A 7,036-nucleotide genomic window follows, 5' to 3' on the forward strand; every position below is an offset into this window, starting at 1 on the left:
ATTTTACATTTTAAAGCAGTATGTATCACGCTACCTTTTGTATTCGGTACAAAGACTCCGGGTCCCCCGAGAAGAGCTTGGGGACTACTCTCCTTTATCTATATGATAAGTATTCTGCCTATGAGTGTGTTGTTTCATTATTCCGCCTGGCACAGGGTTCGACTAGTCGACCCGGAGGCTCGCCGCCTTCTACTATGTGCCGCTTCCTGCAATCGGACAAGTAGTGTGTCGGCACCAAAAAACTTCTCCTGTCAGAAGCCGCAGCTCGCAGAGCGACTGTACGGTGGATAGGAGTTGCAAAACGGTGCCCACACGAAAAATGGCTAAGGAAAAAAGCGCACATAGCCGAGGCCGGCAGCCCGCCTCTTCGACCGGCTGCCAAGCAGCCGGCCGGCCGGTTTCCGCTTACCTTGCCAACACTCCAATCGGCTAAGTACTTGCCCTCCCATAAATAGCTAAGGACTCGACCCAGCCGCACTCCGTAGAGCGACTGTTTGGCTGGCAAGAGGGTAGCAAAGGGAGGGCAGCAAAGGAAAAAAAGCAAGGAGCAGAAGGCAAGGAAAGTCAGAACTCGGCAAATAAAGCACAATTTGTGACGAAGGATATTTACATAGCAAAAGGCCCATCGGCCAGCATTCAACAGAGTTTAAAATACACCCCGCGGGTGGAATTGTGCAAATTTAAACAAAGTTTGTCGAGACTGATAAACATGAAAAATAAAGGCAACAACCTAAGGAGCAGCAGAGGGTTCCGGCTGAACGGTGGAGTCGGCGGCGCGAGTTGGAGCTGAGGGTTCTGGCTGGACAGCGGAGTCGGCGGCGCCGATTGGAGCAGCGGACGGCTGGACGACAGAGTCGGCAGCGCTGGTTGGTGGAACGGACGGCTGGTCGGTCTCCACCTGGTCGCCTCCAGCAGCAGTCGGCGCACTTGAGCATGGATCGTTGCTCAAGGCGCGGTCAGGCTGAGGCTGGCCGTCCGCTCCTACCTCCGGCACATCCTCCTCGCTTTCCTCGTCCTCCGCGTCTTCCCCTTCGTCACTGGAATCAATCACCTCGGCCGAGTCCTCGCTGTCCTTCGGATTCAGCCCGAACCACTCCGCTGCCACCTCAACGCCGTCATCAACCAGCTTCGGGACGGAGACGCTGGTGTCGGTGTAGTCGGCGATCGCCGCCGCCCTCTTGACAAGGTCATCCTCCACCGCCACCAGCTCCTCCTGCGCCTCCAGCCGAAACGTGGTCAGCTGGGCTAGATCTAGCCGAGGGTACCACGCCTTGACGAATTCCAGAGCCCGACGTGCTCCAGCCCGGGCCGAGGAGCCCTTCCAGGCTTCCAGGCGACCGACTGCCACCTCCAGCCAGTCGGCAGTCCAACTGGGAGTGCGCGGAGCCGGCACGCCTAGCCAGAGGGCGGAGATCGCCTGGGCCCTGATGCATTGAAGACGGCGCAACATCTGGTGAGCCGGCCGAAGGCGGGCCTGGATGCCGAGAAGCTGCTCGTTAAGGGTCCGGGGAGCGTCGGCGGCAATCTGCACGCCTTCTGCCCTCCGCTCCTGGCGATAAGCCTCAATAGCCTGGTTCGCGGCGATGGAGTGTCCTGGGAAGAAGTCTGTTTGGGTAAAGGGCAAGGAAGCCAAAGGTTAGAAGCCAGCAGTCAGCCTGAATAGAGGCCGGTGACTCAAAGAAAGAAAAAAGAAGAAGCCTACCGTCGACCATGTCCTCAATACTAGCGAAGTCGGCAGTCAGCTGCGCCTCCTTGTCGTCCCAGGCGGAGCGCTCGGTCTCAAATTCAGCAAGGAGGTCGGTCTCCTTCGTCTTCGCCTCCTTTTGAGCCGTCTTGAGACGCTCCGTCTGCTCCGCCAGCTGCGTGACCAATCGGTCACGCTCCTCGGCCAGCTTGCTACACTCTGCCTCCTTGGTGCACAACGTGGTGTTGGCTTCGCCTAGCTGCTGCTGTAAGGCTGCGTTCGCCTCTGCAAAAAGAGAAGAAGGAAAAGGACGTCAGCATTCAACAAGGAAGGGATGCAGTTGCCGGGGAGATCCGGCCCGACTGCTCAGCAGTCGGCCCGAATCCCGGGGCCTATAGCCCGCGGGTGCGCCATCATGCCCCCGCAGAGAAAGAAGTATCAATGATCAACCAAAGAAATACAGTTGCTGGGGAGATCCGGCCCGACTGCTTAGCAGTCGGCCCGAATCTCGGGGACTACAGCCCGCGGGTGCGCCAGCGCAACCCCGCGGAGAAAGAAAGCCAAGACTTACTCCGGCTCTCTGACAAGTTGGCGGTCTGCTTCTCCAGCTCCCGGACTCCAGTGTTGAAGGTGGTCGCGCGAAGGTTGTGGTAATCCCGCAATAGGGATGTCAGACAGAGTTAGCACTTGATGCTCGCAAGATAAAGTTCAGACCGCCTGCTCAGCAGCCGGCCCGAAACTTGAGGACTACACCCAGTGGATGCGCTGGCGCGCCCCCACCAAGAAATAAAAAGATCAAAAATAAAGGAGTGAGAGGCATACCCGGATGGCCGCTCGCGAGTTCAGGAATGCCTGGTTGCATCGCTTGAGGGCGTCAACTTCAGCCCGAAGTTTGGCCTGGACATCAAGGGCCGCCTGGTTCAAGGCTCCAGTCCCGCCTCCGCCCACCCAGCCGGAGGGCGTGGCACTGGTCGCCTCGGGGTCCGGGACTGACGATCTCGCAGCGTCGACTTCCAGCGGTCGCGGTGCCGAGACCGCCTTCATGAGACGATGGCGCATGGGTGTGCGGGGCTCAGGAGTTGGGCCTGTCACCACCTCGTTCCTGGCTGGTGGTGCTGGCAGGGCGGCCGGCTGCCTGTCTTGCGCTCCGTCAGTCGGTGGTGGTGGAGGCACGATGATGTCTGGCATGGCGACGTTGCCGCCTTCCCTCTCCATGGCCGGCTGCTCGTCGCCGACTCCCCCTATCGACGCCACAAACTCTGGTAGAGGTGGCGCGGAATTTAGGGGAGCGATGAGCAGCGGTTCCTGGCGGCGTGCGGCCTACGTGAGCCGCTCCTTCGCCGCGGCATCAGCCTCTGTCTCCGCCAGCTTCTTCAGCACGGACGCCTCCGCCTTGTCAGCCTCCGCCTTCTCCAGGCGGGCGGCTTCCTGCTCCTCGCGCACCTCCCGCGCGTTTCGCTCCTGCGCCTCCTGAAGGTCGGCGACCGGATCGATTCGCCGGGTGGTGGTGGAGGTCTCCGCCAACCTGATGACGGAGGTGGCGGCGGACTTGTTGAGGGAGAGAGGGGCCCTGAGATAAGGAAGCAAGACAAAGAAACTTCAGGCTGGTTCAGCAAGGAAAAGCCCAAGGGAAAGCACAAGGGAGATACTTACGTCGACACCATGGGCGGCACCTTCAGCTGCTTCTAGAACTTGGTCACCTTCGCCACAGCCTCTTTTCGCCTGGTCGCAGCGGCCGGGTTCTTGGGCTTCTTCGGCGCGCTGCCGAACAGGGCGGCGCCTTGTTTCCGCTTGCGCTTGCTGCCTCGAGTAGACGGCTCGGTGGAGGGGTCCGCGCCTATATTAACGGCACCCTGCGTAGGGCGCGGCTCGTCCTCCTCCTCCTCGTCGTCATCAAGCCAGGTATCCATGCCGCCCCCTTCCTTAGAGCCACCTGCTCCGTCGCCGCCGCTTAAGGCATCGTCCTCCAAGGCGGCCGCCCCCAAATCGGGGGTCGTCCTCATCGCTCACCTCCCGGTCCGGCTGGTAGTTACCACCCGGCTCTACGATGGCGACCGTCACCGAAGACATGTAGATCTGTGCTCCAAAGAACGACCACTCAATCCCAAGACCAAGACCAAGGCAAGAACTAAGAAGGAAAAACTAAGAGACTTACGGCAGGCGTCGGGTTGTCGCGGGAGTATGGCCGCTTGCCGAACCGCCAGGACCCCTCCGACACCTTGAGGTCGGTGATCTCATTCACCATTCGGGCCACCTTGGCAGTCGGCATCTCCTTCGTGCACATCCGGCTCGGGTCGCGGTGCCCGCTCATTCGACAGATAAGATGAGGACGACCTTGGAGCGGGAGAACCCGTCGCTCGATAAAGGCGATCAGCAAGTCGGACGCCACGAGACCCTCCGCCTCCGTCAACACCCGGAGCCGGTTGATGGCGGCGGCCGTGTCAGCCGATACGGGCTTCGGCTTGTAGCCCCAGTTGGCCCGAGGCCCAACAGGGAGGCCAGCCTCGTTGGGCGGCAGGTTGATGAAGTCGACCGCCGGGTCGATGTTCTCCACGTAAAAGTATGATTGTTGCCACAGTTTCACCGACTGTGACAGCTTGATGACCGGGAAGGCGTTCTTCTTTGGCGGCCTGCACACGGCGACAAAGGCGCCGCACTCGGCCGCCGTCTCCTTGGCGAAGGTGCCCAGTTTGGCGTAAAAGAAAGCTCCCCACAACTCGATGGTGGGGAGGATGCTGAGGTAGCTCTCGCACGCTGTGACGAAGGCGGACAACAGCGTCACGGTGTTGGGTATCAAGTGGTGCGGCTGGATGTGGCAAAACTCCATGAATGAGCGGAGAAATCCACTCACTGGGAGCCCAAAGCCGCGGAGAAAATGCAAGCGGAAGACGACCCGCTCGTCCCCCTGCGGCGCCGGCGAGATCTCCTACCGCGGCGGCACCCGCATCGTGACGAAGGCTGCGTTGGGCATCCGGCGCGTGGCCCGGAGAAAGGTGAGGTGATCCTCAATCAACACTGAGCCGTCCCAGTCTCCTCCCTTTTCGCGCGCCATGGCGTCTGAGCGGGGCTGCGTGGGGAGAAGAAGCTTGGCGACGGTGAGTTGCGGCGGTGCTACGGCGGGCACGGAGCAGCAGCAGAGAGAGGAGGAAGAAAGAGCGGGAAGGAGGGCGCGCGTACTCCACCGCTCCCCTGCCTCCCCCTACTTATAGCCCTCGGGCTGCGAAGCCGAGGGGGCGGGACGTGGGATCATGGGATTAACTGCGCCCACGACCCCACGACCCCCCGATTACTACACAGAGTTACTGCGCAGTAACTCCCACGGGAATCGCAACCGCCCGCCTCGGCCACAGCGGATCCGCCCGCGGGCCGAGGCCCGGTGGTGGCGGGCCCGGCCTACTGTCACGTCCCCTCAAGAGCGTGGGATGGCAGGCTGACCGGGCTGACGTGCGCCGCGTGGCATGCTCGTGGCGGGCGGCAGGCCTAGGGAAGCTTAGCAGGCACGCCACCTACTTCCCGCCTAGGCGTTCGAAATCGGCGGACGAGCCCGCCTTGTCGAATCAGCTCCAGTAGCCGGCGCGTCACAAGGCGGACTGAGCGTTCGATCAGATCACGACAAGGACGAAAACTGCTGAGGCTTCACGACCTGTCAACCGCGACGCCTCACCAGCTTCGGGGACTATTGTCGGAGTAATGGGCCACGGGTAGCCTAACCCGAGTCCCCGAGCCTTTCAAGACTTTGGGCCGGCTTCGCCCCACGAGACTCCAGAATGAAGCGCCTCCTTCCGGTGGCCGGCTGGCTCAACGGCCGGCTCCCCGAAGACGGCCGAGTGCCAGCAGACGGCACCAAGACGGGCCGACTTCTAGCAGGCGGCCGCCCGACGCCCTCAGAGTTTGCGCCCCTCATCAAGAGGATAAGACAGGGTGAGGCTACGGTGTAGTCCCTCACCCCCGAATCCCGGGCTTGGCATGGCCACAGTGCCCCGTACTGATGGAGATCTCCGCACGACGCGGCACTATTGCCACTCCCCCCTCGACGTCATTCCTGATAGGCGGAGCCCTATTCCCACGACGGCATGTCGGTACGGCCTGCAGGCGGCAGACCCTACCAGGCAGTGAGAGCCCGGAATACGGCGGAAGCCAGACCAGCCGGACCTAAGGGAGGCCGGCTTCCAGCAGGTGGCCCGTTCCTCCCTCGAGGCTCGTGCACCATTAACCAGATAAGGCGTGGTGTGGCTACAGTGATCTCCCACCAGGTGGCGGGACTGTAGCCACACTCCCCTGACCAAGCCTGCGTCATTAGCATCACGGCTACAGTGATAAGCCACCAACCAGACCCGCCAGCGGCGGAAGCGGCCTGTCGGCTCCGTACCAGACCAGTCGGAGGGGCCCACCAGGCGGCGGGCCCCAGCTGCCGACGGAGAAGCAGGCGACCAGAGACGCTGACAGCCGGGTCCTACACCCGGCCAAGTTACCATTGTATCCCTGGGGGGTAGGACTATATAAGCCCCCAGGGCACCCATGCAAAGGGTTCCCAACCTGTTAGAACTAGACTCACATCTAGAGGAAGAAGAGAGCTAGCCCTGCCTCCTTCTACCTCTAGCATACAGCTCAAGGAGCACCATTGTACTCACTAGTGCCTTAGGGTGTGTTTGGTTCGGAAACAAAGTGTAATGGAATGTCATGGTTCCGTTCCACTAGAATGGGTCGGTTCCATCCTTGTGTTTGTTAGGGGTACTTCCAAGGAATGGAATGGTTACGTTTTGATGTTTGGTTTGATGGTTTGGTACATGGGGTGGAATGGATTTGTAAGTTCCTACAACTGCAGTCTGCCTCGCTGAACTGAACCAGGCAAGAAAGATTCAGAGCGACAAAGTCTCTCCCAATGCAGACAATACATATTACAGTGTTAACTAAACAGAGAACAGAGCTCTGATTATTATCACAGATTTTCCTCGGATCCAGTAAAATTAATTTGCAGAACAGAGTTGTGAGCATCACCAAATCGGACTCAAGGAATTCTGTTTTGAGCATCAATGAATCGAATCCATACATCCAGGCAACGTACAGAGGTGTGAGTGACAAGAACTGGACCCAACCATGAGATAAACATCAGCTACAAGAACAGAATGCGACAGCTGAGCGTGGCGGCCGGCTGGATGTGCGGCTTGGCCTTGGCTCCCGGCGGCGCGAGCTCAGGCCTCAGGCGCGGTCAACAGCCGGCGCTTGGAGCGACTGCCTCGTTGCTCCCCGCCGTGTCCGCCGCTTTTGCCCCACCACAAGACCGCCATGCACCTGCTCCTTCGGAGGAAGACGAGACAAGGGAGCCGGCGTTGCAGATCGAAGGAAGAGCGT

The sequence above is a fragment of the Triticum dicoccoides genome, chromosome 2B (genome assembly GCF_002162155.2).
Source record: "Triticum dicoccoides isolate Atlit2015 ecotype Zavitan chromosome 2B, WEW_v2.0, whole genome shotgun sequence".
NCBI classification, from domain to species: Eukaryota; Viridiplantae; Streptophyta; class Magnoliopsida; order Poales; family Poaceae; genus Triticum; species Triticum dicoccoides.